A 26,081-nucleotide genomic window follows, 5' to 3' on the forward strand; every position below is an offset into this window, starting at 1 on the left:
CCCTCTCTCAGTTTCTACCCGCATAGTGCGTCTCGCACCTGCTTTCAGCGATAGCTGCCCGTATACAACTGTTCCCTCCGACAACCCGCAGAAGCCGAGGATTGTTCCATCTCCAGCTCTCCATAACTCTATAACCTAAAACTACCGATTTGCGACGACTCGTATTATACAGTTTGCTCTTCGAAGCGACTATGGATTCACGGAAACAGGCGGTGTGGCGCGTCTATTGGGCGTCATATTATCGCTTCACAACCAATCACATCGCGGCATCAGCTGCTATACTTCGTCTCACCCTACGATGGACTAAAGGCAAAAGCTACGGACCTCCAGATCCAATCACGAGCCACTTAGATATTGCGTGCATTGCGCTTTGATGCACGTATCAGTGCCCGCGTCTCAGATCACTCATGGGGAAGGGCGGACAGTGGTTAGAATTGAATAGCAGTGAATGACTCAACAATGTTACATTGCAAAAAAGCCACGACGTACAGGCTGTTTGCAGTAGTTTGCTGTGTCGAAGCTGTAGAAATGACGCAGTGTTTTTGGATTCGGATCATTATTCGTTTACCCCTTATCAATGTTAAGCGTGTGATAGTTTAGCGTGGAACGTGATTGGACCTGGCGGCCCATGGCTTTGGCGTTTAGTCCATCGTAGGGTGAGACGAAGTATAAGAACGTCCAAGAACGAATCGAGAAGCACGATTACGATAGGCCACGGCCTGCGTTATCTTTAGGATGCCAGCGACTAAAGTACACAATCGACTATAGCTGCGATCATGACTCAGCTATAGGTAGGGTGTGTACTTTCCGGTGTTTATTTGGGAGAAAAATCGGCGGATGTTTTTCGGCGCTTATTTATTTTCAAAACACCGGTGTATTTCGGTGGAACGTCTCACGACGAGGCTAAAATCGGTGAATATCGGTGAAAAAAAAGCGATTGATCACAGAGTTCCAATTTTATTCACATAGTTCATACACTTCTTCTCTAGGAAGCAACTATTTCTCACACTTGGTTATTATAGTAGATGCAAGCATACTTTCATGCTTGCATCTACACGCAAGGAACGTGCTGCCGTCATGTCAGCACGTTGCTTGCGGTTCGCAACCCGCAATTATGAAAACGCACGCTCCTGTACGACACGGACGTTGGCAGTGTCTTCCAGAAACCACAGCAACCTCTGAATACATGGCTTGCACCGACATCACTTGGCCAGATACAATGAGGAAAAGACACGTGAGAGCCTACCCTCCACTGCGTTGATTTTTCCACAAAAGGGGTCCATGGGAAACACAATAGGGGAAAGGCGTATGAGAGCTTAGCTTCCACTGCGTTCACTAGACGCTTTTGACCCCCAAGAAGGAGGGCGGACTGACGCCACCTGCAAGCCCTGTATAAACACTGGAAGAATGCAGGATCCACGAGTGTTTGACGAACCTCTACGGGGAAAGGGTTTCGCTAGGTCTTAAACTAGCAACGACCGGTGTTTTTCGGTTTTAACCAGGGCGAAAATATCCAACCACCGGTGTTTTTCGGTTTTAACCGATTTTATATTTTCGTCACCGACGGTTGTTTATCGGTGTTTTTCGGTTAAAACCGGAAAATGCACACCCTAGCTATAGGTTATCATTGCTTTTAATTATATCGGTCGAAACGTGAGATTCTTATTGACTGCCCTCGTTTTTACAGATTGTTGGTCCAAAAAGGACGCACGTCTTTGGTTGGTACAGAGCTTTTCTGTGGTTTACATGACAGCACGTGTTTTTCGTTGCCACCGCACTTTCTTCTTTTTTGTGCGTGTTTTTTTTTAATGTTTTGGTACTGTTGCTTTGGAGCAGCCAGCGCGAGGTCTTACCGTCTTCGTGGTCCGACCGTCTGGGGGTGCCTAACAGGAGGCAGATCTCGACCGGTTTATGTGCCCGTGCCGTTCGTCTATTGAGAAGTTTGTCATTCGGAAGCCGAGGGTCTTCGGATTATATGTGCATGAGTGTTTTTCGAGGCTGGGAATGTATGTGGTCGCCAGATCTGCGGTCTCTGACGGGGTCGGTCGGGTGACGCGCATCGACCCGGACATCTGGGAGTGATTGTGGTCCTGTGCACTTTGATATGGCGATGCGAGTCTTTTGCCAAATATGAGCGTAGGGGGTCTTACCAAAACAACCACCCAGGAGTAGGAAAAAAGTTGACGTGGGAGAAACATGGTGTTTGAGAAAGAGAGAGGAAGTGAGAAGAGTCCTTTAAAGCCCATTCACACACTTGCAACCGAGTAGGGCTGAGTGAGACAAGACCGGTTTTAAGCCTTTTACGGCGGCTTAAGGCCCGTTCACACTCTTGCGACCTCTTAAAACTGGGTTCCTTGAAACCTCTTACAACGAGAGGACACACTGGCACCATCTATTGGGTAGCAGTGTAAACTTAACGGTCCGGCATATTTTCCTTGGCTCGAAAAACCTTTGTCAACGTTATAAACGAGCTTTCCTCATAGGTATTACGCACATTGGACCTCGGAAATCCCGCAAAACCTTCGCTCTTGACTTGAGAAATGCTGTTCCAGGGTCGGCAGAGATGGCACCAGGGTTCCAGTGTGTTCTCTCGTCCTAAGAAATTTTAAGAGGTTTCAGCAAGTCTCGTCTCTCCCGGTCGTACTCGGTTGCAAGAGTGTGAACGGGCCTTTAGGACCAGCTCCGCAGCAGCGCATGCGGTCCTACGCCGTCGCAGAGACTTAAAAACCGGTATTGTCTCTGTCTGTACTACTCGGTTGCAAGTGTGTGAAGGGGCCTTTAGACAGACAGAGTTTAGATGTGTGAAGCACAGAGGTGTTGATAGAGAGGAGACTCGGAGCCGAAGAGTCGACCCAGATATCTTCAGAGCGAAGCATCGTGAGCTTGAACAGGGAGAGTCGGAAGACAGATTCTGAGCGAGTGACGCAGAAAGAGGGAGAGAAATGTTGAGGAGTTGCGCAACTGAGTCTGTGTAGAGAACCGAGGTGTTGTTTATAGTTAGACATTGCAGAGGCTTCTATAACTTAAGATAATCAGTAGTGCTTATATATGTCTTGTAAGTACTTTGTAAACATATCCGTCCATTAAACCGAGTTAACCTATCTCGTACGCCACGGTCATCACAACTACAAGAAAAGGAAGAACACCCTGCAGGGGTTTTCCCAGAAATTGAAATAAGGGGGTGTCTAAATTTTCAGGGGGGGGGGGGGGGTGGTTAGGGGGGAGGGCATTGAGAATAGAGGAGTCGCTGCGAATTAGGGGGTGCCTTCAGAAAAACAAGGGGGTGTGTAGGGAAATCGCTGCTGGACAAGCTTATCGGACATCGCGACAGCAACAAGGGAAACGTCAAACAACGACTCAACTTGAACGATACTACAAGCGTGTCATTACACGAGGGGACTCATTAACAATGTATGCTACCACGTGGTAACTGCGGTAGAGGGTGGTATAGAAGTGTCAGCGGCGCTCACTACCATGTTTTTTTTTTTTTGAAGAGTTAACGATGGCAGCGTCTACGCATGATTGATCTTGCATGGTACTTAGTTGGAACGCATGACCGATTTCTTGAAACACCTCCGTACCTTCGATGCGTCTCAGTGTCATTGTTTTCTATGAATCCGCGCACGGTCCAGCGCTCATCAAATAAATAGAATGAACGCGACTTCCGGTGCGGTGTCTGCACGCGTTGTCGCTTTGCCAGAGTGCAAGCAGTGATTTCTGACGCGTCTGACGCCTTGTGTATATAGATGCGTTATCTAGGTGCGTCTACGGCGTGTGAACGTTGCGTATCTATTGGCGCGATATGTCCTTTATCTCTCGCAATGTCCGTCTGCGCTTGGATCATCGGTTACTACAGATGGAGTCGCTGACACCGACACGCCAAGAACGCCGACCCGCCTTGATACCTTTATTATCGCAGTCACCCGATCAGAACAATGTACGCTGGGCAAAAGGTAAACGTCGCAGCCTCCGTGGGCCTACGGGATAGCGATGTAGAAGCGCCTCCGTAAGCCAGAGTGTCACGCCTGCTACAAAGGAACAGGCGGCACGACACTCCGCTGTAGCAATTGTGCCTTTGACAGTACGGCCTCCAGACGTCACCATGTTTATGCCCGTGGTTACCAGACTACATGGTGGCGACTGGTGCGTGTTCTAAGCGGTTTCCTGACCACGGTTGCGAGATTCTTTTTTTTTTTTTCCAACGTAATTTCTCGCACACGACCTAGATATTCAGTTCATTCAGTCTCCAGCACGAGTATATATAAATTGCGGAATGACGCCATTCGAAAGCACCCATATCGGGAGGACGGCGACTAACGTCTTACGCACGACGGTCGTTTCTTGCGTAACGGGCGATTCGTACCTCGACTCCATTCATGGCCCCAAATATCCCCGTCTCCGTTGACAAAAGGGATCGCTGAAAACGTTGCCCCGCTCCGGCGCGTAAACCTTTATGCCATCGATAAAAAAAAAAAGAAAAAAAAGTTGCCTTTCTTTCTTTCTTTAATATTGTCCCGCGATGGAAGCGCAGCAGCACGCACGCTTACCTGATGCGGCGCCCCGTGTGTGTGTCAGGGTTGCTTGCTCGCGGCTGACGGTACGGAAGGATCATCGAACGAACGAACTCACCCCTGGTTGCTCTCGCCGAAGAAAGGGGACAAGAGGAGGCAGGCCGCAGCGGGTAGTCTAGGGACCAGTTTGGTTGACGACGTTCGGCAGAGAAGGGCAGGCCTTTGTGCTAGAGCCGCCGCGCGACTCTCCCGGCCTCCTCCCATCTGGGAGAGCCCGACCTCGACTTTTGTCCGTCGTCGGTGACCGTCAAATAAATAAGAAATGAATGAATGGAAGCGATGATAGGAAAAAGGCGCTCTTTTCTCCCTTCAAGGGGTGCCGCCCGCTGACGGCTTGCGTGCGTGAGGAAGATGAGGATTCGTTTCTCGCACGTGGTGGGGAACACTCCTTCCGGAGCTCACTGGTGCTGAGGAGAGAAGCTCGCACGTGTTGGACGGTGGAGGCGAGTACTTGGGTTGTGACCGTTGTGACGTTCACTTGGCGTTCCAGTCTTCGCCTCTGCGGCCTCATGCGACCGGGGTTGTGAGTGTTACATTTCCCGGTGGAATTCTTTGGTTACCTGCGCCTGCACCGTAGGTTTCCAAGCTTGTTCTCTTGGATTGGTGCTTTGGCAGAGTACGATCGAGGTTGACTGCGGAGCCCCGTCAAAGAACGCCAGCCCGCATTGGAGACGGAGTAACGCCCTGGAAGTTCTTGGCAATTCACGACTTTCAGCGACGTTTGGTACGTTCGACTTAATAATAATAATCTACCTAACAAAAAAAAAAGAAAAAAAATTCCTCATTTTGCTTTTTATTTGAGTGCAGTGTGTGTCGTCTTCTGACAATTATAAAACAAACTACAGCTACTTTACTTGCGAAAAATTAATTCGTTAATTTTTGTGTGTCAAGTTGGTGTAGTTGATTTTATTGATAACTTTCGGCTTTCGGATTTTTTTTTTTTTTGACATCCAATTTTGAATTATACTTTGCGCAGCAAATAAACAATGTACATTGTTTATTTGCTGAAATAAAAAAAAGAAAAGCCCCCCCCCCCCCCCCCCCCCCCCCCCCCCCCGGGCTTTTTTTTTTTTTTTTTTATTTCCTGAACGGACAACGAGTATCAAGTGGAAATACATGATTTTGGGCAGACCAATCTAAGCGGGAAAATTTTATGCCTCGTCTGAGTAAAATATGAAAAAGCGACGATGCATCGTGTTCGCGATAACTATCGCCGAGTGGCGAATGGGATTCTTCAACCGCCGGACGATTCTTAGATGAAAGGGGTAAATGCATGCTTCGTTTATTGACAGAAGAGACCGACAACGATGGTGACGATGCTGATCACTATTGACGAAAATACAAAAGACGCCCAAGTGATTGGGAGAGTCATTGAACCAAGATGCAACGTCTGATATGCGGCTGTGACTCGGGCTGTGTGAGCTATACTTCGTTTCATTTCACCTTAAAGGCGGGCGCTCAAAATTTTCTTCAGCGTGGCAGAAATTCCCCCTCTTTTCTTTTTTTCCTCCTCCCCTTTCCTCCTCCATTCTCCTCCTCGCTTTTTTACGGCCTTCTCGCACGAGTGCTAATGGGCTTACCGGCCCCCCGACAAAATCTCTGTATCCCTTCAAGGTTCTCTGCTTCAATCCCAAACATCAGGGATTAGTTAGGCAGCCTGGACATGAGCTCGGAAGGGTTCGGGCTGGCCCGCTTTTCTCCTTTTTTTTCTTTTTTTTTTTCTACTCTTTTTCTGCAGCTCAAAAACACACTCAGATAGTCAACACCAACTAGCCCAACCACAAGTTCTTTTACATTCAGATACTTCCGCGTGCGGCCACATACGCTTATATTTATCTCGAGTGAACGGAACCTGAACATCACAGCAGAAGGAAAAAAAGATGGGTATTTTTATCTGAACTTAGAGCTCTACCCAGAGAGTTGAAAATTGGTCGTTCTAACAACGGCACACTGAAGAGTGATTGTATGACTATTGTGTTTTTGTTTTTCTGTTTTTTTTTACAAAGTAATAATCTAATTACAAATCAAAGATATTGCAGTCAGAGGGACACAGTCTGACCATTTCTGGGGCATAATATATAGGTTCGCACTACTGGTGTTTTCTAGAGTGACGGCCGCCTCGTTGAAGCTACTAAGAAGAGTAAAAACAAACTTCCATAAAAAGTGAAACGGTTTATGGTATATTTCATCAATCTTCAGCCTTTGAAAAAAATTTCTTCGTGGCCAAACGTGCATTTAGCTTCTGTCAACAAATGTAACTGAAAACTCGACAGCCGACCAATATCTTGCGTATCAGCAAAGAGAACGGGAAACACGGAGATTGAACCGCAATATCACAATTTTCTTCACGTAAAATAGTGCAACTAGCAATAGTAGCATATTATGCCATTTATTAAAAGACAGGAGGTATTACGAAGTTTTCATTCTCTTCTGTTCCGATTTGTTCGCTGATTAAGAAATGGAATGCGCAGATAGCCTCTGCAGCCCTTGCATCATAATTGTTCGGGGCTCTGTCAGGGTGGGCGAAGGCCAGCGACCATCTCCAAAAAAAAAAAAAAAACAGGTGTTCGGAAGGTGTACTACCGCAAGTTTTGGGGCTGCTTGGCTAATTTAGGCGTCTGGCGTTGCCCGGCCTACTTAGAAAAGAAGCGGAACAGCGGCCAGCTCAACGTTATCACCAAGCGGGAAATCATGCCGAAATGTGTCCTTGAACACGTGCGAGATCTTTACCCGAACACCAGACGGGATTCGCCACAATTCATCTATAAAAAAAAAAAAAAAAAAAAAAAAACTATAAAAAGGGGTAGGTTTAAACGATTTTGCAATTTTTTAATATAGTCATGTGGGCTAACTGTCCACAAGTACAGAAATAAATGCAGTACAAAATGCAGGGCTCTATTGTGGTCTTTATGTCCATACTTGTCTTTCGCGCTGTACGCGAATTAAAATAAATTCTGCAATACCTGTAGATTATGCCTGTTTATGTTGTCTCTAAAAGAAAAGTAATCAAGCAAGTTCGGTATCGTGCCACCCAATGGGTGCAAATACACTTTTATGTGGAGTTCAACGTCAAAACAGTACTTCCGCGGGAAATAATGCATCCGTCATTCTTTGTCTCCCTGAAGCTATGAACTACCGATCTCGGCTACAAGACTTTTGGGTCCACAAAATATCACGCTCAGTAGAAAAGTCGCCTTTTGTACCAAGGTACTGGAAATTATTTATTTTTCAAACAGGTCGGGTTGTGATGCGTGTTTGAGTGTAGGACCGTTGACTGGGCACTGGTTTGCGCCAAGAGTGCAGTGCTTCCTTTCATGCTGCCTGCGACGAGTGTTGAAATTTGAATATAGTAGAGATAAAATCAACTGACGCTCTTAGAATTATTTTAAACTTGCGCTTTCTTCAGGAATTAAGACTTTGATCGTACCTTTTATTCATTGTCGTCTTCGATGAGGGAACAACTTGCCGAGGAGGCCGCGCTGTCCGCGTACGCGGCTTGACAGATAAGTTCGCGAATGCTTTTCACGAATCTTTAAAAACCAAGCATAAAAATGAAAGACGCTTGCAAATCTCTGTAACGCGAAATTAGAGCGCAGCCACTTTACGCCAATGAAACCAACTTTATGTTTTGGGCAGACGTCTTGCGAGAGTTGCAGTATTTTTAATTATGCCTCATAAATTAAATGTTTAGGACTAAGTACCAAACTTTTTTAAATGTATTAAGAACCGAAATTTCAATTGGAAAGTTCTAGAGCTCCTTGAGAAACACCCGAATTAGCTGTTTGCAACGTGATACGGCTGGCGTGGCTTCCTTCTGACCTGTAACAAAGCTTATGAAACATGACAAAATACCTTGTGATAAAGCGCCCGCCCCATCATAAACTCAATTTCGAATGTCCCGAAATTTGTTTTTAGAGGCCGGGAAAAAAAAGAGAGATGCATGCAACGCACGTGCTTCACGCTTTATTTATATCAGAAAAGAACTGCCCTCTGTTTTATATACAGCGTTGGTTTTCTTTTTTTTTTTTCTTCACCTGCAAGATATTAGAAAAAAACGTGCAAATTAACGTTTTGTGGATGTGAGCTACACGGCCAGGTGAAGGTTGGGTTCAAGAAAGAGCGCAACAAAAACCGACTGGTTACCTAACATTTGTTAATTAACTTTTTGAATATAAAAGAAAACGGGATAGTTGATTCATAAAGTTGTTGAGCATAATCGAAAGCCACCAAATTGTCCAGTGAAAATTAGCGCCATTGCGATCTGTGTAGGTGAGCTATACGGCCAGGCGAGGATTAGGTTCAAGAAAGAACGCAACTAAAACCGACCGATTGCCTAAAATTCGCTAATTAACCTTTTAGTTAGAAAAGAAAAACGACATCGTGTATTTAGAAAGTTGTTGGCCGTAATCGCGAGCCACCAAACCGTCCATTCTTAAAAAGATGTAACGCGCGTACACTATTATACGGCGTCTTGATAGGGCGTCCTCCTAATTTGGGCGCGAAAATATAGTTATGATTTTATGTGGGCTCCATCTCCGCGTGGCACAGCCTAACGCCATGAAGCCAAAACGACAAATCATGCGCATCGCTGTGACAACGCCACTGTAGAAGGGGCGAGGAGTGCGGCGGCCGAAAAGATTGCGGTAACACGATTCGCGTCCAAATTAGGCTTTTTAGGACGCCGTGAACCACTTCACGTGCACTACATCTCTTTAAAAATGAATGATTTTGTGTTTTTGATGACTACAGATAAGACACAAACCGAAATTGCGTAACTCTGACGTATTTTGTAGAAAAATGTCTAGTCGTTAAAAAAAAGAAAATCGCCCTGAATAAGCAGGATTGTACGGCAGTTCTTTACGTCCGGCGACATCATTACGGCATGGAAGGAGACACTGACCACAGATCATACGCTGTGTATGATCTGTGGTCACTGTTTTTTTTTTTTGTTTTTTTTCGTACGAGAATGAACAAACATTTGATACCAAATAAAATAGATTTAACATTCACCAAATTCGACTTGTTTTACTTGATTCAAATCGATATTTGACTTTATTACACTTATCTTGTACTCGCACACGCCTCCTTTATTCCCTAATGAGTTACAAGTGATAATTACATTTTTTGTCGTGCGAGGTCATCACAATTTATTATTAACAATCGAAGGTGTGCGATAACGCGGAGGCGGCGCATTTGAAGATATTCAAAATTGTTCTGAATACACAAACAGCCTCAAACGTCTTGCTGTTTGGGTCCTTTCCTACACGTATGACTAATAATAAAGCCAAAACCTTATAGAGGAGACTATCTGTATCAACTCAACGCGCAAACAAGATGTGAAGCGTGTCTGCGTACGTTGGAAAAGAGATACCGGCGAGCAAACCATAGCGTCGAATGTCCATGTATCAAAATGTCCGTGCACCGAAATATCCGCGCACCGAAAAGTCCCACACCAAAAAGTCTTTGCAGTAAAAAGTCCGTACACTGAAACGTCTGTGCACCAAAACGTCCGCACCGAAATGCCCTACAGCAAAACGCTCCACGCCGAAAAGTGCTAGACCCACTACTTATGGGGTCCTCCGTCACCTCTGGAGGTTTACGAACCATAATGATTCAGAACCACTGGTCTATGGAGCGCCATCCCTGATACACAGAAAACGCCGCTCGTACTTCCCGTTGTCGCCATGAATCCGACAACGAAATAAACGAAATATGCCAGATCAGATATTTATATCAAAATTGGTACTTTAATGACTACTTCTTTGAGCAGAACGAGGTATTTGTGCTCTCATAACCAGCAAGAATCATCCTCCAAACCAATGCTAAAAAAGAGCCAATGCAACTCGTTGGGAAGAGCAAGTGCCAAGCTCGCTCAAAACAGCTACTCGGTTGGTTCAGCTCCTTGTCGCAGGTGTGCGGTGTGCCGGCTGGCTTCTGGATAATCCTTTCAAATCCTCGAAGCTTTCATTTCCTCCACCCCAAACTTGTCAAAAAAAAACAAAAAAAAAAACAGGCAGCTGGCAAAAAAAGACAAGAAAAGTCGGAAAATGGCGAGGAGGAAACGAGAGGCGATTTCCTCCTTTCACAGTGGCGAGAAGGAAAGTGAGGGTCGGGTTCCTTCTCTCTGCTTGCGGGCCGGCCTTTAAGGATGGTTCACAGCGGACGCTACCGCCCACCGAAGCCAACCCAATGCCGTGTGAATGTCACCTGTTTCTTCAGAGAGGAGCGCAGGGACATGCGAGTCGCATATAGTCGCGTGATAGGCTCACAACGCTGATTGGCTCCTAACGTTCGTTGCGGTACATCGTAAGGTGAAATGGAATACAGTCTAGCTTCCGTTGTGCCACATCGTAGCGGGCGGCGTTTTCGTCCTCTGTCTACGTACAGCAGAGCTTTTCTCTTGGGAATCCATTTGTCGGCGTACCATGTTCGTGCGGTTTCGGGTTCTGTGCAACAGGTCGGCTCCGTCCGGTGCACAGTGAGAGTCCAGCCGTCGTGTCCGATGTAGCGCTCTGGGTGGGAACAAGAACAACGCACATCCCATGTGTCAGACAGGCCGCGTTAGAAAAACGATGCGGAGGCCTCCCTCGTTCCTGGGGGGAGGATCGCGCTTCTGGAAATCCGAGTCGGCTCAAAAGAGGCGGCGTTCGGGTAAAGTGTGCTTCTCATCGTGCTGTCGCTGTGTGGTCCGCGTTTCCAGCGCTCGCTGGGGTGGTTCGCCCACAGAAAGCCCGCAGGGAGAGCGGTACACTCGGAGAGGACGGTCCCGTAACTGGTAAGAGAGAGAGAGAGAGAGACAAAGGGAAAGAGTGGTCATTGCAGGTGCCAGAGACGCACAGAGATGGAAAAGTTCGGGACATCTTGGAAGGTCGAAAGTTTTCTTTCGGCTTTTTTTCTTTTTGGTTGGTATGTTTTTCACGGGCTGCCACTTCCAAATTCGAAGCATGCCTCGATACTCGCACACAGAGCGGTCACATGTGGTCGTTAGCGTGAGCTTCGCGGAAAAGCGAACATATCGTTTACCTCCTCGCCGTTCTCGTACAGGATGAGAACAGCTTCCTATCGTGATCATCCTGTCAGCGACAATAACTGACACACGAGCAACATCTGGTTTCTTTGAGGCGCCCGTCCGATATTTACGTTATGCCCCCTATAAAAATAGCGCTATCGCGCTTGCGCAGCATCGACGTCTCTCACGGTATTCAGTGGTGCAACAATGTGACGTCATTACAGGTTGAGAGTGACAGGCGCAATTGTGACTGGTCCTATTTTTCAGCGAACGAGAGTGAAAGCGAGACTCCCACGAGTTTCGATACTCATTTTCGCTACTCCTTCGACTGGAGGCCTAAAGCCGTCAGAGTGTCGAGCCAAAATTTTTCATCGGTTCGGTTGGGTTCGGGTTCACGGCTATCGGTTCAGTTCCGATCCAGTTCCGGGGAGCAAAAATAACGGTTCAAACCGGTTCGAACAAGTTTGAACCGCTAAATTGAAAATATATTTTCCTCCTTGTTTTGGCAATAGACAATGTTCCCGCCAGGAAACGGGTAACTATATAGTTTTTTTTTTTTTTTCGTTCGTACAATCGACTTCTATTTTCAGGCACCACGAATAAGAAATTGCGTGATTTAATTTCGACGCAACAGTAAAAGAAAATCTTCATTAACATACAAAACGTCGTGTTTATACGATTCAACGTCCATTTGTTTACGTCAGTCACATATATATATATATATATATATATATATATATATATATATATATATATATATATATATATATTTTTTTTTTTTTTTTCTGAATCGAGAGGTTGTCACGAAACCTGTTAAAACACCCGTGATTGGTATAACTTTGCATCGCAGTATTAAAAGCTGAATCGTACTTTTTTCTTTTCAACTAAGGAATTAACCGCACTGCATAAAATCAGGATTGGGTACATCATCGCCATATAAATAACAAAATATAGTTTATGAAATACGTATTTCAATATTATGGCTGCGGCCGTAAGGACCAACACATGTGGCACGCCTTACAAAATTTGTATTCCTAACGTACATACCCGAAATTGGGCCCGCGAACGTAGTTTCGTAAAAAGTTTTGTCACTTTCGGTTTTTTTTTTTTTATAGAGTTTTATTTTGAGTTAGTGAAGTGTTAAAAAATAAAGCAAAATTGGAGGCTGTGTATTTCCTATCTGTTTGTCCTCTGCACACCGGTTTATGAGCTCGCTCTGGGGTGGCTTATACTGAACGCAAAAACGCTAAAAAGCAATCTCAGAGGTTGGCGATGAACGAGATAATCGCAGTAACTAATACTTATAACGATATATATGGACAATGACCAGCTTCGGGCAAGCTTACAAACCAGTGTTCAGACGACCCATTGAAAATGCACAGCAGCCGTTTTTTGCTATACTTTTTTTTTTGTTTTTTTTTTTAATATTTAGCATATCTGACTTGTGCTCTGAAAAGAAAATAGACATAAAACTTTTCGCGAAAGCACGTTCGCGTTACCAATGTGAGATATGTACGTTTGTAATTCGAATTTCGCAAGGCCTGCCTGTACAAACGTGTCACGCGGATGGCATTCCGGCGAAGTCCACGCGGACCCAAGTCACGTGATCTTTGAAAGGGGCGCAACTGGGACGGACGACTCGTAGCTTGAGCCGCCAAGCTGTCCGCGAAAAGTGTGTGGTTGTTTAGGAAATCTAAATAAAACCTGTCTTCGAAAAAAAAAAAAAAAAAACGTACAAAAAACGTTTTCTCTTAAGGTCAGCATAAATTAAACGGAGCGCGCACAGACGTTGGCTTTCAACTGCCCGCAATTTCTCGAGAGGAAACGCCATAAATTAGAGCTTATGTCTTTAACGCGTACGGACGTGCACCGACTGCGTTATGAATACGTCGCCGCGGTTTAGTCACTGGGAACGGGCAAGCTGCGCGAAGCGCTTCTGCGCATCCAAGAACGAGCCGCGTTTCCGGGAAGCGCGGTCTCCGAGTATATGCGGCGAATAATAAGCGAAGCATCTCATTCGGCCAGCGTGTGCGAGATAACGGGGCAGTCGTAAAATTGCCGTTCGTAGTATTCAACGTCCGTCTGACTTTCTTCTATTTTCTGAGCTCTGCTCCGTATGGCTTCGTAAAACGCGCGCCTCTTTTCGCGGAAAAGATCACGCAATTGGTATACCAGGATTGTATAAAAAAGTGTATACCCTCTTTATTACAAAATTTTGGAGCGAGTTTTAGGTCGCCTGCAGTGACCACCAGATGAGAACGTGATGCCATCTACCATCTGAACACTTCTGCAACGCATTGGGAGAACTGATCGCAGCAATTTACGGACAGAGCTCGGCGAAATGTACGAGTCTGAAAATATCTTGAGACCTAATAAAACAGCGCATGCGCTGTGGCACTGAGCATCACGTTTCACCGTGTCACAGATTCGTCGAGCTCTCTCCGTAAATTTCAGAGATCGACTATCTCAAGTGCTCTGAGGGAAAGTAGGCGCTTTAGGTTTACAGTCGCTGGAATTAGTTTTCGACTTCTTCCTCCTCAGCTCAAAAAGGAAATGAGGAATCACGTGGTCGTGAGATGCTTGGGCACCACCGAATCCGATGACTCCAAGCTTCCACCCTGCCTTTCTAAGAACACAATGGGACTTGCCATTCGCAAGTGATGATAAATGCCGTCACGGCACGGCAAGAAAAAAAGAAAAACAGAAAAGCAAATTTAACGGTTTGGATGTTTCTCGGCACGTATAGTAATGCGTAACATCTCAAAATTCCTTAACATTTCTAATAAAAAAATTAAAGAAAAAAGTAGATATTTACCGCTTCGACGCTTCTCGGTGCCCGGGATGAGCAACAGTCTAAAATCAGGCGTAACCGTTTTTTTTTTTTTTTTTTTTAACCTAGATACCGCTGTTTTTCGAAGTTCCGGGGCATGGTAACTCATGAGACCTCTATCAATGGCAGCGCTTCCGGAAGGAAGTCAAAACAAAGTTTGAGATTTCTACGGATGTTGATGAGTAACAACCTGCGTATCAGTAACAATACTCGTTACCAGATTTACTGTGGAGGAACGCGAATTCAAATATTAGTTGACAACTTGACTGTTGGCGAAGCGTGACGCAGTGCTCGTATCCGAGTGAGCTGGGTGCGGCCTTAGCCTCCTCTCTACTCACAAAGTCTGGCAGTTCGACGACGGAGCCATAAAGTGCCCGGTCGCAGATTTGGAGCGCGAGAATCTGGTAACACAAAGTATCAAGTAGTCATTCCTCGGGGAACCTGGACGTCAGCGCACAGGTTTTGCAGCGGCGAGGACCCGAAACACACTTATTCGCTCGGTAGAAGTGTGTTTCGGCGTCTCGCCACAGCGGGGCACCAGTCACGTGGCTCTCCTCTCATCCGTTGTCTGCTGCTCCACTTTTCCATATCGGCGGCCGCTTCTAGTGGAGATCTGCCAGGCTATGGTTTGGCTCACGCGCTTGGGTGCCGCGGAAGCGTCGCAGTGAAAAGGCGGAGAGCTTTCGGACAAGAGGAGGTAATAAATATTCCGATACGCGTATCGTACAGTCCCAGTCTGAAATCATTTATCCCAGCCCAAAATACATTTCATGAAACGGAGGGTGCGATGTTCACACCCCTTGCTTTTTCCTGATTGGTTCTTAGACGTCCTTATCGGCAAATGACGCAATCTCATCGGCTGCCGAACGATAATGAGATGCGCAAAATTCGCCTTGCCTAGCGCTTTTTTTTTTTCTTCTTTTTTTTCTTAACGGTGTCGGCGATTCTACACCAACTCAACCCTCTGACGGCAGGCCTCTGCGGTGGCGCCACTGTCGTTACCGCGCATGCGCAGACGCTTTCTCTCGGGCGAAAGGGGGTTTCTGGGCTCGCGCAGTGCGCACACCCGGTGTGGAAACATGCGGGCTTGTCTGTGCACAGCGTGAGATAAGATAGCGAAACACTAGTCGAATCTGGTCACGCGTCGTCGAAAGGACAACTGAGAGACCCAAGAACACGTACGGCTCGCCTCATTTTTAGTGTGATTATACGAGCGCTTGACACCCTCTGTAAACAAACTTTAGGTTTGTTCTCTGTAAACAAACTTTAGGTTTGTTTACGCGACGCCTAAAGCTCATATTATTCTCAGTTTATACATTTGTTTTTCATAACACGCTTCTTGGAGAAATTTACTTTCTCGCAATACATACATACAAAAAAAAGTTCGTTCGTGAGTTTTTTTTTTTTTTTTTTTTGCACAGCACGGGGACAGTGCAATCACACCGAATAACAGAAGGATCCCAGCGGACAACAAAGCTCAGAATGCGAGCATAGATCGAAAAAAATTCAGAGTGCACAGGAGCAACGAACATGTCGTTTCTCTTGCCCATTGTTCCTCGAAAAATTTGTGGTTGTTTTTTTCTTTTCTATATTTAGTTGTATTCTGCGCTTCGTGATTCACCCGAAACCGTTTTATTGTTGACAGTGGTTCGGCTGTCCCCTTGGGCTGCAAAAATGTAAAAAAAAAAAACAAAAAACATTTTTCTTTTTTTATATATATATTTTTTATCTATTTAAGCGCAAGCTATATTAGTTTTTACATAACTGGTTCTCGCGCCCGGCCACTCAATATATCATAATTCCACCGCAGGCAGTATACTTCCTCGCAAATGGGATCGGTTCCTAAAAATAATAATAAATAAACGATCTGGGTAACGAATTGGTCGCCCGAAGGGCAAAGCGCAGCGGAAGCCTGAACTATGGCGATGGTCATCGACAGGAAGGACGGTATAATACAAAAAGCGTGTCGCGCAATGGGGAAATGGATCCTCGCACAAGTGAAGCATAGAGCAGATAAAAAGAACTCGGCATCTCCCTCTATCCGCCGCGCAGCGAAGAGCCCTTCCGGGAACAGTGCTCTTCGTACCGTGTCCCCGTCGCTGTCGCTAACGCTACGGCCAACCTGAGCCAATTACAGCGACGGAGCGAACCACGTGACGGTTCACCGGTGGAGGAGTACACTCCCACGGTACGTTGTCGCGTGTCCCAACTTCGGCGCGTTGATTTGGTGGCCCGTAGCTTCCAGCACTCGCCAAAGTTATGGTGAATGAAGTTCGCTTGGGACTGATCCGCCTACGGAAGGTTAATTCCGTTAGCGCATACAGAAACAGAATCGACGAAGGCTCCACGGCACAAGCACACCCTCGGTGAGCCCCGCACTCGCCTGGGCCGTAGCTTTCGCCGTTTGGCAAGTTACGCCGAACCCGAGTATCGACCAATCGCTAAAACGATAGCACTCTTTCAATAAAAACATTCAATAAAAAAAAAAATCGCCGTGGGAATGCCAGTTCTTTGGACTGTATACGCATGATTCAGAGGCAGCACGTGCGGCTGCCGTTGATTTGATCGGACAATATCAAAACATGCGAAATTAGCTCTCGCGTGCATCTCTCCTCTACCTCGGTTCACGTGCGTAGCTATAAAAGGGGGGAGGCGGGCGCTGTTAGCAGACCGTGTCCGTGTAGCAGCCTGCCTCTTCCGGCAATCTGTCGGCTTACACTGGGGTACAGAGCCATCTGCCCGTCCGTAGCCCTGCAGCGGTGCTTTGTCTATCGAGAACACCGCGCGCGACACGGGGCAGTAAAGAAAAAAAAGAAAAGATTGATAATTTGATAGAAACAAAAATGTTCGTGCGTGCTTCGGCGTAATTGCGTGCTGCTTCCCCCGCTTTTGGCGACTGCATGGCATGCTACGCTTCGCCTTATACGATGGACCGCAGCGGACGGCATACCGGCCATCCGGGCCCATCCAGGGCCGTCGAATGTATCACGTGACAAGGCGTCTCGCGCGCTGCTGCGTCCAATCGAAGGTCTGTCGCGTTTTCTGCGCTCCATCGTAAGGTGAAACGGAATACAATGCACCAGGGGATGTCGCGAAACTGCCAAGGTTTCGAAGTCGACCAGGTTCGACTTTTTTTTTTTCAACCTTTTAACTCGAATTTTGAAAAAAAGTTTGGTTGAAGTTCGACTGTTGTTTTGGAATGCGGAGGAAAGGGGCAACATTTGGTGGGCACGTTGCTTTATTATATATTTTTTTTAAATCAGGGTGGAGGAAGGGAGTGCTAGGTGGCGCAAGTTACCGCCCATTATAAAGGGTACACATCCGTTAGCATCCATCCATATGTGCAACGAAAAGTGGTTCGAATCGAACGCGGAGCGCAAGTTCGTCTGCTTGTTGCACAGGGGATGCGATGATGCCAGAGCGCCAAGCTCTCATTGGCTGCTTGACAAAATAGTGGGTAGACCTCAAGGCATCTAGCATCGAGGTTTACCCTCCATCCTTTCAATCAAAGCCAATCGGAGCTCGGCGTCAATCTGATGTCACCACAACCCCTGCACAAAAAGCAGACGACTTGCTCTCTGCAGAGCGGCGAACCTGGCGGACCGTGATCCCTCTTCAACACACACTGCAAAGAGAGCCGGTAGGCCGTAGGTCTCCCTAACACTGCGAATGAATGACGCAGCCCTATTCGGTTCGAACCATTATTCGCACAGCCCTACGAACCCCAAGTAGCGGTGTGCGGATACCGGTTCGAAATTAATAGCACTGCGTCATCATTCATAACCTTCACAGTGCAAGGAGGGAAGGTCGCCACAACCGGTTGTATGGACAGCGTTAGTGCTGGGGGTGGCTCTGCACTAAGTCCCATAACTTAAACTTTTATCGAATTTCGCTAAAAGGTCGAAAGTTCGCCGAGCCGGTCGAACCTCGAGGCTCGACAAAAGATTCGCGACATCCCTTGTCTGGACAAACGGTCGCCCCCCGTGCACGCCTGCCGACGACACCCCCGGCCTTTTCGAGGTGGCCCCGGGTCCTAATCGATGGGTCGGCTGCAGCCGTTGGCGCCGGCCGCTGATTCACGCCCGACGTTATGGTGCGTCCCGTCGGTCTCCGGGCCTCCCGCCGCCGACCGCCGTGCTTTCGCCGACGAGTTACGACGCGGGCAGTTTTCCGCGGTCTAATTTCGGCGGTGCATCGCGAGACGCGGGAGGGAGGACCCTGAAACAATGTTGCGAGGTGCTGGGTGTCGCCTCGTGCCGAGATTTATGAGGTGCTTCAATGTTGGCTTTTATGGTCCCTTTCTAAGTGGAGATTGTACGTGAGTGTCCAGACTGCTTTTCTTTTCTTTTGTGTTCGCTAAAATGAGTAATATGCCTACAGCACTGAAGCTTTGGGATATGGCTTACGCCACTTTGCGGTAATTCAGCAACGGTCCGAGTTTATAAGATAGGGGAGACGGATTGTCACACGGTTTGTAAATCTCGGTTGTGGAGATGGTAGATGAATGCTTGTGCTTAGCGGCTATATGCAATTATTTGCCCTTCTCCATTAAATCAGAATTTAATGGGAGATTAGTTGATTGTTGGACTTGGAAGCTTTGGCAATATGACACAAACCGCCGCGTGATTAAAAGGGTTCAGCCGTATTTATCCACCCATCAATCCATCTATCCACCAGTAACGCCTTTTGTTTTTATTGTATACAAATAAAGCCGTAATGCGGCGATTTTTTTTTTGTTTTTTTTTTGCTATGCACTTTAACTGCACCGATCCGATATTTCTTCAGAATCGGCTCGAAACCGAAATACGACGTGACTTGTTCTTAAAAAAAAAAAAAAAGAAAAAAAAAAAAAAAGAAGTGGTTCCAGAATTTTGATATTTCGACCTCTAATTTCGGGTGAGATGGATCGTTTTCACCTTTCCGGCGTTTACCATCCAAGCGAGAAATGTCGTGCCTCACTGGGGCTGTGGACGCATTCGCAGCGTCTGGTCTTTCGAAGGAGGAAAGAACGATTGCGCATGCTCAGGAATCAGAATGCGTGCACCAGGGAATTGGAATGGTCTATTACAGAGTTTTCACACGACGTCGATCCGCCATTTTCTTTTTAACACATTTATTGATTTGAAGGATTACATCGTAACCTAGCTCTTGAGAAGATGCCTGCTTGGTGAGGTGGTGGATGTGAGGTGTCATTTGAATCGTTGGAATGCTCGCCCTTGGCGCGCGCGCCACACAGCTCGTAACAACGAAACGGTGGACGAAATTACGTCAGTGAAAACACCTTAAAGCTTGTTCCTACAGTTGCGTTCGAGTGCGACTGCAACCAGCTGTTGCTATGGCGACCCTTTTGACGAGCCAATGGGGAGGCGCTGTGCACCACGTCGCAACGCAGCACAACGCAGTCGACGCAACTGTGTAAACGAGCCTTTATAGGTTCCGGGCTGTTGCTATGGCGGGTGCAACAGGTCAGGTTCTTTCGCAGCACCCTCGAAGTTCTCTTTTCAATGGGCCACGGAGTTTACCGGACATTGAGATTTCGAAGACGAACTTTACGACCAGCACGGTTCGTTTTCATCTTTCGGAGTGTGAGCCTCGTTTGGAATGGGTTGCCGTCCACAGAGAAGTGGGATCCTTTCGGCGCCGGAGCCATCTATAGTTCCGATACGGAAGCTTGTACGTGACCAGGGTCTCGGCATCGACGGCGCCCGTGATCGCTTCACTCGAGTCACGCTCGCGTCGGAAAGTTACTCCGAATCGTTTATCGTGGCACCTCACGCTCCCCCGTTCGACCGCGGAAACAATTGGAAGTGGACTCCGCTTAAAGGGACCACAACGCCCAAAACCACACGTCGTTTTTTTCTTTCTTGGTGAGTCGGCGTGATTATATTGCGTTTGTCCTTCAATTGACGGTGAGATAAGCTTTGCGTTTTTCTCTGGACCACTCAACCACCGACCTTGAACTTCGATGATGACGGATGATTTCACTTCACTGTCAGTACAGGGAGGGATCCTTGACGACCGTAGAAGACACTGCAGGAGTTTGGGACGAAGGAAATACAGAACCGGAGAACACTGTACATGGACGGAGGGTGAGAGATCCGGAATCCTGAACTTTCTTCTTGGGGAATTTAATAAGCGGAGAGGAGGCTAGCTTTAGGAAACGAGGGAAAGAAGTCCTTGGTCTCGCCAACTGGCAAAGATGCATCAAATAATCGTTGGGGACCGAAGGGAGGTGCTCCTCCTTGTAACCCCACCCACAAAGACGTCTTCGGTCAAGGGTATACAAGGGTATACATTCGGTCAAGGGTATACGATACCCGTAACTCCACTGTCAAGGCCATGGGCCCGCAGGCGCATTAGGGGCTCTTCGTTGCGGAGGGCTTAGCGGAGGGGGAAACGCGTACCGGGTGTCGTTATCCGAGTCATAAGAACGATATACTACAATGCATACCATGGACTTGAAAGTGTCTCTCTAGTGATGCCCATGTTATTCCTGATGTAGCTAACCAGATGCTGTCAAGGGTTCAAAATCTAGACCCGTCCAACAAACAACCAACCAACCACACAACAACAACAACAACAACAACAACAACAACAACAACAACAACAACAACAAAAAGAAAGAAACGCGCACTTGGAGGGACGATCTTGGTCAACGATCTTTACCTCTCCGCCCTCTAGCCGTATCATCGCTGTTCCCTGAACAAGACTTCTTGGCCGGCCAGTCGAGCATGCCCACACCGTCCAAATCAACCGTCCTCGATCGCGGCCGCAAGCCCGACGGGTGCACCGAAGCCGTCCAGCCGAGCCTGCCAGAGCGGAACCGCGTCTCTAGCTTGCTGCTGGCCGTCACAACCCGAGAAAAACCTGTCGTTTTCCAGTCCAGAGCGTTTTCTTCTCCAGCTGAACGCGCCCTGCCTGACGTTGTCCTGACTCGGGGGGGGGGGGGGGGGGGGGGGGGGGGGGGGGCGGCGTCAAAACGGGGGGAACCCGTTGCCGCGTCGCCTTGTTTATCCGCGTCAGCGGAACGCGACGGAGCGTCGGCGTGATGCCTGCCGGCTCGAGCATGCCTGGTAGTTGTTTGTTTTGAGATCGTCGTTGTTGTTTTCTTGGCGAAGCTGAACCGATGATCCGCGGACGGTCGGAAACTAGGGAGCGACGATGCTTGCTCCCGACGAAGGGCCGTTGCTGTCAGCGTCGCGTCCGTCTCGGTCAGCCGAGCCTCGGATGCCGGCAGCGTTTAATGGGTTCTTCGGGTTTTTCGGTGCCGCCTCGGGATTCAGAAGCGCGGGTTGGGGCTCGTTTTATTCCTTGTCCCAAGTAAAGAGAGGACGGCGAGTGTACAGGTGACGGTGTCAGCATCATGGGGACTTAAAGGGGTACTTTGGCGATTTCTTCATGATCCCCGATTTGCTTGAAATTTTGCTAAACTCGCCAAGCAACATCCCTGAAATTGTATCCCAAATATTAGGTTAATTTTTTTTTCACGAAGTTATTGAATTTACAATTTTGGTCTTCACCGTGTTTTTCAAACTGGAAGTCCCTACTGGCAACAACGAAAAAGTGACGTCAGTGGAAGGCAGAAGTTCACTCTTTGGACTGTAGAATTTGTTTCCAACTGATTCGAACCAGTTTCGTGGTGTCAAATGAATGCTTTGGAAGCTCGCTGCAGTACCTGCGCATCAGGACGAAACAAATGATTGACATATTCTATTTTTTAGACTGCTTGCTCGACTGGCAAGCCTGCCCACCACTAACGTAACGGCACTGAAAAGTGCGGGTATATGTGAATGTTGGTTTTTGCATCATTTTCGTTTTGCGATTTCACAATAACTATTATGAATTTCGCGATACTAAATAGCATACCGGAAAGGGTAAAGGCCAGGGAGTCAGAAAATATAGTTAGTTGAGGTAGCTCAAAAAATCTGTGGAATAACCCTTTAAAAGTTTGAAACCTTGGACGACTTGATGCGCTCATTCGTTTTTTTTTTTTTTTTTTTTTCTCCTTTTTTATGTATGGAAACTTGAAACCTTGGACAAATTGACGCGCTGAGTCGCTTCTTTTTTTGTGTGTGTTTGTGTGCGCGCGCATGTGTGTGTGTGTGTCTCATTGCGAATTTGTTACTGTTGCAATCTTTGGCTTTCTTAAATTGCCCATTTAGTAAAAGCTTTAATTTTGCAACAGGACAGCAAAAAACACGACAAAGATCCGTTGTCTTGCCCGTCTTTGCGTTATTGTTTCTTTCAGTGTCCTCAAGCATGCTTCTCGAGAACTAGTTCGTGCGGTCTGCAAAAGATAGTTGTCAGGACCACACAATGGTTTTAACGTTAATTAATAAACAGTTTGTATTTAGTCACGATTCGTCCATTGACGGACAGCATTTGCGAACAGCTTTTTTGTAGTGCCGATCTGTGCCGTATCGGTGACCAGGGCCGACGGTTTGCTTTCACGGCGGGAACCCGTGCAGGCCAAGCACGCGTGCAGTCCGGAGTCGGAGACCAACCGCAGTTCACGTTTCCTGCGTGCCCGAACACCATTACGGGCATAGACGCCTTCGGCCGTACGGAATATTGATGTGTTCCTGTCGTGCTCGGATCGGGCCTGTTGAACATCCAACGGCCGCGTGAGGCACAAAGATACCGGACTGCTGATGAGCCGAACAAAGCTCCCTTTCTATCAAGTTCCGGCCCGCTTTTGATGTATTTCTTTTAACCTATCCCTCTCTTTTTTGTTTCATTTATTCTCCTTTCTTTTGTCTATATTTAGAGTTGTTTGGATAGAATGGGATGCGTGCACGGGAAGAACGAAATCTTGTTCAGTTTTCCCCACTCGTTTCTTTCTCTCTCCCTCCTCTCTCTCTCTCTTTTTTTTTTTTTTTTTCTCTCTTATTCCTGGGCGTCCTAAGTAGACTCGGAAAAGCAGCGGAGCGCGACGCGCGGCCTGCCTGTCTGAAATGAGTTGGAACTGGTCCGAGATGGCCGACGTCGATACCCGGCGTTTTTTCTTCTCACAGTCCACGCGGCCGTGCCTCAGATCCCCATCTCGACTCTCCCTCGGCTTCTCATTCTGCTTTTGTGTCGTTGTAATGTAACCTTTATGCGTCACCCCTTCCACACACGTGCACGCACATACACGGGCCCCATCTCGCGGCTTCAAAAAAACCAAAGGGACAGTTCTGTATGCGGTAGACGACGGCCCCACCCGTCAAGCGCCCCACGCTGCCTGTATCGGGTTTCGCGATAATATATTTCACTCTAGGAGAATTTAGCTGAGCGTTGTAGGCTCCTTTTTCAGCTCACGATGAACCGCGCTAGCCAATCCAGCGCAGTGAGCATGTCACGTGAATACGTGTCCCGCGCAACGCTGCGCCTCTCCCAAAGGTCACGTGACAGCCACTTTCATTGGATTGGCTCCGATCGGCTCGTGTATAGTCGGCTCGGCTCATCGTAAGGTGGAACAGAGCTTTTGTGTCGGGCTGCTTTGCTTTGCGAGTTGACGACGCGATGCTGAATCCGTGTGACCGGAAGAGGGACAACTTGTAAGACGAGATTCGGTGACACTAAAAGGGGGAAAGGAAGAAAGAAAATGAGTTGCATTTGTCGTGAAGCCGCAAGAGTTGTCTCGCTGAAATGAAAAATGAGCGGATGTTACAGTCACGGTCACAAGAAACTATAGAGAGTGCCAAAAGGTTCGCCGGTGGTTCGCTTCGATACCAGCGTTCATCCGACGTAAATACGGATTGTTCACACCGCTCCCTTAGCAGTGCGAAAAGCGTTAGAACAAATTAAACAAAACGCTCGTAAATTTTTTCTTTCTAATTTTTTTTTTTTTTTTTTTTTACGGCGTACCGCGGAGGTGACGGGTGTACCCGCGCGAGGAGTCGCCGGTTTTCTCTCTCTCTCTCTCTTTCAGTATTGAAGAACTGTCATTAAAGCTATTATAGTGATGGAAAGTGTTGAGTTGGGGTACTAAACTAAGTGGCAAATTTCGATGCCTGCCCTTTCGTGGTAACATTTGTGAAAAGAGTCGTGTTCGCGCTAACAATGTCGCACAGTGTGTAGTGCAGCGAAGGGGAGAGTCGAATCACTTAGCTGGCGTGTAGTTTATGCAGCTCGAAAGACCCTCGTCATCACACGCTGCGAAGGAGCGACTTGCATGTCAATCACAAACATGAGAATTTTCAGAGTTGTCTCTCCTCCAGCGGGAGCTTCCTGCCTTCGGTAGCTGTTCGGCGTGTCGTGCGCGTGCTCCGGCTGCGCGTGCACGCAGGCGCAGCCGAAGCACGACGGAAGGCAACGAACGAAAGAGGTGCCCTGCCGGCCGTTCTTATCCCGTCAGTGATTATTATAACTCTTTTTCTCAACAGTGACACGTACGCCAAAGAACGCGCATCAGAATTATCGAAGCGTGAAATGCTTCTTAACCCCACACCCCAATCGAAAAATTGTGCCCTTCCGTCCATGCATTTGCCACTGAATTTAGCGGGGAAACTGAATTGTTTACATCACGTGACATGACGTCACGTGGCCTGCAGATCAATTAAATTTCCTCAGGGGAAAGTCATGTCCCGTTAAAACGTGTACCTTTCCCTCCTCAGTTTCTCGACTCATGTAGTGCAGATATTGATTAAAACTATTTATAGTTTCTTTTTTTCACTCCCTTTTTCGCTGGCGGTTGAATGGCACTCATCAAAACGGTTGCGGATGCGGCTTTGGACAGGAAATCCTGGTCAAAGTCACGTGATTTTGACGACGAAAGCCCGCGCACCGGTTTTTTATATGGCTTGCTGTGCGAATGGGCCCTGCGGCCAGTCCGGGCTGTGTTCCTCGTAAAGTGAAAAACTAGGTCATTTGTCAGCCGTCCAGCGCTCCCCGACCTTGATTGTTTCACCGCCTTACAGAACGTGAATTGACGGATTAATATACGGGACGTATATACTCCTAGATTAACGACGTCAATCCTGGCATGACTTATATAACGGCTAGTGCACGAGGCTGTGCCCATTATTTTGATCCCCCCGCATTATGTAACGAGGCACGTCGTCTTTTTGAAAGGTCTGCCTGCGCCCACGTTTCATAACTCGCAGTGGGACGTGCGTCTTTTCCCGTATAAGCCGCTCCTCTCATACTTGCGAAATTTGATATTCAAAAAGGCTGCTGGTGTCACCACGTTGGATAAGAAAAAAGAAAAAAAAAAGGTAAAAGAGAAGAGGGGGGTTGGGCGTGATGGATTGCTCTGCAAAAGTTGTCCTATAAGATGTCCTCGTGTGACGTAAATTATTGGCACGTCGCCGCTCGCGCTGCCTCCTGGATAGTCTCGGAACTAAAGCCGCGGCTCACTCCTGACCTTCACAAGTTGTGTGCTCTACCGGCCCCTATAGACCTTTGTATCGCTTATCATCCGGGCCAAAAATGCCGAGTCACTGAGCTGTGGAAGCATACGTAGTGTCTGATATCCCGCAGAACAAAGCAACAGCGCTAGCTCAGAAGGCGTTCCACAGCCCAGCAGACAAAGGTGGCAGCGTGAAGAAGGCGATTTGTTCTAACGCGTTACTGCATGTTTTAACCGTAATCGCTACTTTTTTCAAAGTGTGGCTTTTAAGGCTGCGGTCCCACGGCGGCCATGACATATGACGCTTTCCGCACGTTCTCGAAATGCGATCGTGGCGTG

At 47.4% G+C, this 26,081-nt stretch overlaps 1 protein-coding gene across 6 annotated transcripts in view; it reads left to right on the forward strand.

The window, feature by feature from the left end:
• The window catches only part of LOC8040950 (transmembrane protein 198), a 132,152-nt gene that overhangs the window by 74,116 nt on the left and 31,955 nt on the right, over nt 1–26,081 (forward strand). The window contains exon 1 of one of the 6 annotated variants that reach the window (XM_029993626.4): nt 5,250–5,295. The exons of 4 other annotated variants lie outside the window; for them this stretch is intronic. The gene's annotated coding sequence lies outside the window, so the exon portion shown is untranslated. Of the gene's footprint in view, nt 1–5,249; nt 5,296–18,608; nt 18,729–26,081 lie in introns of those variants that run through there. One more of the 6 variants, XM_029993627.4, reaches the window with a different exon arrangement.

This window comes from Ixodes scapularis, unplaced genomic scaffold, assembly GCF_016920785.2.
Source record: "Ixodes scapularis isolate PalLabHiFi unplaced genomic scaffold, ASM1692078v2 PGA_scaffold5__190_contigs__length_132052651, whole genome shotgun sequence".
Lineage (NCBI taxonomy): Eukaryota > Metazoa > Arthropoda > Arachnida > Ixodida > Ixodidae > Ixodes > Ixodes scapularis.